Source organism: Cynara cardunculus (assembly GCF_001531365.2).
Source record: "Cynara cardunculus var. scolymus isolate 2C chromosome LG 17, CcrdV1, whole genome shotgun sequence".
NCBI classification, from domain to species: domain Eukaryota; kingdom Viridiplantae; phylum Streptophyta; class Magnoliopsida; order Asterales; family Asteraceae; genus Cynara; species Cynara cardunculus.
This window is the reverse complement of record NC_037544.1, coordinates 23,483,282-23,488,028: the sequence shown is the minus strand read 5'-3', so window position 1 is coordinate 23,488,028 and position 4,747 is coordinate 23,483,282. Positions and strand designations below refer to the sequence as shown.

Sequence of the window (4,747 nt, the reverse complement as noted above, 5' to 3'; positions counted from 1 at the left end):
GTCTGACAAACGCTATAGTCCTACGGTGTAAGATGGTAACACTTTGTTGTGCTAGGATTCACGACGTCTAACATAAATGATATCGTATCGATAGCACGTTGACCGGTGTGTGCTCTTGGAGGCCGTCTGACCCGATAGTTGATACTGTCATAGTTATATAAAATCATTTATTGATTTTAGATAATTGTGACATGAATGCTATGTCACCTTTTTACTGAATCATTTGTTTAAAGTCTTAATCAACTGTTGCACCCTATGCTTCTTTTTAATATTGATATTTTCTTAGTGTTAATTAAACCACCCAATTTTAGATAGATCAAATCCCTCGATTCGCCATCTGAAATTAATTTTCATAAACTGGACTTTTGAAATAACTTTACAAGCTATCTCTGTGGGAATGATATCTGGTACTTGTTACCATTATTACTTGTTACGAGACGACAGTAGTTCGAGGTATATACTTGCGCCGAGTTCTATTTTTGTGTTGGAATCTAAGGTTGAATAAACCGACGAGCAAGTTTTTGGCGCCGCTGCCGGGGATAGCATGCTAAAGTTTTTTTTTAAGTAAAGTTCATAAAAGCTAATTTTTCTACCACATGTTACTATTATGGAGAACATCATTCATATTGCTGATTCTCGGGATAGAGGAATCATGGACTATGCTAATCCTGTTTTTAGTCAATTAAATTTAGGAATACTAAGGTCACAAATTAAGGCAACTCACTTTGAGCTCACACCTGTCATGTTTCAAATGTTGCAGACTAATGGCCAGTTCAGTGGTTTGCCATCTGAGACCCTCATTTACACTTAAAATCTTTAATAGAAATAACTGATTATTTTCTTATCCCTAGAGTGTCTGATGATGCCTTAAGGCTGAAGTTGTTTCCATTTTCTCTTARRGAYAGAGCAAARTTATGGTTTAACTCTTTACAACCAAATTCCATAATCTCTTTGAATGACCTTGTAAATAAATTTTTGATAAAATATTTTCCTCCCAACAGAAACGCTGAATCCAGAAATGAAATATGTTTGTTTAGACAAATGGATAATGAAGCAACACCTGATGCTTGGGAAAGGTATAAGGAGTTGTTGAGAAAATGCCCTTACCATGGCATTCCTTGTTGTATCCAACTAGAAACGTTTTACAATGGTTTAACAACTGTTGCTAAGCAAATGCTTGATGCTAGTGCAGGAGGAGCTTTCACAACTTGTACTTATAATGATGGGTATGACTTGCTTGAGAAAATTTCAAATAATAATGGATATTGGGCTGATCCACATGCATTAACGCAGAATAATACAGTTGGGATACATGAAACAGACGCATATAATGTATTTACAACACAACTCACATCTATAACTGACATGATTAAGAATATGAATGTTAGCCCAGATGTGCGAATTGTTGATGCAACATCATATCCTACTGTCAATTCTATAGCATGTATGTTATGTGGAGGAGGTCATCCATTTGATCAATGTGCATCTAACCCAAAGTCAGTTAATTTTTTTGAAAATCAAAATAGGGGTTGTTCTGATTCACAAGCTTATTGTGCAGGGTGGCGACAACACCCAAATGTTTTCTGGAATGCTCCAACCTTGAATGAACCTGTTGGTTTCAACAACAACATCAAAGTGATTCCTACAATCACCAACTCAATTTTTACCAACAACACCCTACCCAGCCGATTTTCAACCAGCAAACAAGTTTTCAACAACAAAGTCATCAACCCTCTTTCCAAGATACAACACATCAGTATGTTGATTCATCTACTTCGTTGGACGCAATGATGAAAGGGATCATAACCCAAACTCAGGCTTCAATCAGAAACCTTGAAAAACAGGTTGGACAAGTAGCTTTGGAAATGAGACAAAGACCGATAGGCTTTTTACCTAGTGATACGGAGACACCTCATAGAGAAGGAAAAGAGCAGGTCAAGGTTGTGACATTGAGGAGTAATAAGACTTTAATAGAAAATCTCCGAAAAGAACCAAGCAAAGCAGAGATTGAAAAGAAAAGTGTAGTACCAGATTMTGTTACCTCTATACCAGATTTTGTGATTACCATTCCTGTGAACCATTCAGAGAGTACTAGTGAGCCTCAACCCATAGTCAGGCCCATTGATAGTACAGCCATTCCACAAAGATCAGAATTTCCATTGTTATTTCCTGATGAACCCAAGACAATCCAGACTCTCAAAGAAAATATTGTAGTGTATGTGTCACAATCTGGTGACAGTCCCGCAATAAATGACCAGACCAGTCTTATAATCCTTGGTAAAACTGAATCAGAACCCATTGAGAAACCAGATTTGAAACCCATTCCAGCACCAACTATTCAAAAGACTACTTCTCCTACTACAGTCACTCCTTATATTCCTTATCCCCAAAGATTAAGGAATCAAAAGGAAGAACTACAAATTAGAAAATTTCTTGATGTTTTTAAACAGTTACATATAAACATACCTTTGGTTGAGGCTGTTGAGCAAATGCCAAGTTATGCAAAGTTTCTAAAAGACATTTTGAGTAAAAAGAAAAAGTTGACTGAGTATGAGACTGTAGCTCTGACTGAAGGGTGCAGTGCTTTGTTGTCCAATAAAATCCCTCCTAAGCTGAAAGATCCTGAAAGCTTTACAATCCCTTGTTCAATTAGAGGAAAAGAAATAGGAAAAGCCCTATGTGACTTAGGTGCTAGTATAAACCTCATGCCTTCATCTATCTTCAATACCCTAGGCATAGGTAAAGCTAGACCTACAACTGTGACTCTACAATTAGCTGATAAGTCCATAGCTTATCCTAGAGGAAAGATTGAGGATGTCCTAATTCAGGTTGATAAGTTTATTTTCCCAGCTGATTTTATCATCCTAAACTTTAAAGCTGACAAGGACACTCCCATTATCTTAGGAAGACCTTTCCTAGCTACTGGAAGAACCCTGATAGATGTATAGAAGGGAGAGTTAACCATAAGACTCCAATATCAAAAAGTGACTTTTAATGTTTTTAATTCTCTTAGGTACCCTGATGGGAGTGACGAATGTTCCTATATTTGTTCCATTAAATCTTCAACTCATGAGAAAGGAGTAAAGAGCATACAGAGGAAAGGATTGAAGCATAAGTGGAGAGAGAAATATTCTAACGAGTTGCTCCCACTATCAGATATCTCAATCTCAGTCTTACAACAATATTATAACTCTCCTACTCAATCTGAGTAGGACAGGTTCTGCATTCTTACCATACTCTGTGTTTTTATGTTTAACTTGTGTTTCTTTATTTGTTGTTTTAAAATATGTCGGTGTCGGTATTGTTGTGATAAATAAGAGACAGTTCCTCTCTTATATGTTTTTGTGTCCTTTTCATTTAAGATGATCATACCATGCTTATGCTTGATTATCTTTGCTTTTCTATTTCAATAGTGCTTAGTTTTGAGTCATTTTATTTACAAGATGACCAAGTCACACTTGTGACTTCTCATCTTTGCCTTTTTGTTTCAATTGTTTTCAGTATAGGTCTTTTACTCTTAAAGATAATCAATTACACTTGTATTGATCATCTTTGCTTTTTCATTTTAGGATTTTGGGCACTGATTTTAGAAGCATATATTCTTATTGGCCATCTATGCACCAAAAATAGAATAAATGATGAATTCGTTGTATAAATGTTTGAACTTGATACCATAGCCACAATAATCCAAAGTTACACATTCTTTGTCTTAAATTGAGCCCCTAGAACTAGCCAACCATTTCTAAAGCTTGAACTTGATTCAATTGGGCTTTCATTTCAAATTTCGCCAATTTGTAGCCTTGTTACACTCACAATGAGGACATTGTTTCCCTTAAGTTTGGGGGAGGTCCTAAAAGTACCAAACACTTTATAAAGTTCATGATATATATGCATTAAGACCAAAAGACAAACAAAGGAACATAGTTCCATGTCTTGTGCATACAAAATAGTGTCAGAGTACACCAGAATGTTTGAAAAAGACCAAAGTGTCCAAACATACCTCAATATGAGATGCATAACAGTAAAATTGTGCTATGGAATGAAAAAAGTGAGATGAGGTAAAAGGCATGCATTGAAAAGAAAAAACCAAATGCAAAACCCAATTCAAAGTCTCAATCTATCTGTTGAATCTAGTACAACAAAAGAAATATAGGTTAGTTTATTGTTTGGCAATATGAAAGATTTAAGTTTGGGGGAGCTAGGTTTATGAAGGGCTATGGATATCAAGCATCAAGTCAAAAGTAGAACACTTTCATTCAAAAATTTCAAAAATATGCATACTTTGGCTATTGAATACTTATGTTCAAATTTTTTTAATTTGTAGAACTTTGAGTCTTTTAATTTGTCATTTTCTGTTGTTTGGGGACAAACAACAATTCAAGTTTGGGGGTGTGATAAGTGTTAATTTATTAACCTTATTACATCATTTTCTTAACCATTTTTCTTTGTTTTATTTGCCCATTAGTGTCTTAATTGAGTCTTTTTATGTCTTTCTCATATATTAGTAGTAATATAGTATATCTAATGTTAATCCCCTGTTTATGCATGTTTTTGATGATTTTTGGGCCCGATCCTACAGCAGTCCTGTAGGACCAGGAGTGGCAAGGTTCTATAGTACCTATCCGAGAGCTGAAATTTTGCTTGAGCCGTGGAGAAATGGGCTGATCCATAGAGGAGGCGTGGTCAACGACCTTGGGCCCGGTCAAAGCCCAGTTTTGAAAAAGCTTTTGTCTTATTAGTTGGCACC

At 35.7% G+C, this 4,747-nt stretch overlaps 1 non-coding gene across 1 annotated transcript; it reads right to left on the bottom strand.

Moving 5' to 3' along the window:
- Positions 1-1,009: 1,009 nt before the first annotated feature.
- LOC112501355 lies at positions 1,010-1,115 on the bottom strand. The gene has a single exon (XR_003067486.1). It is a non-coding gene; the product is annotated as a small nucleolar RNA R71 (small nucleolar RNA).
- Between the last annotated feature and the right edge of the window lie 3,632 nt (positions 1,116-4,747).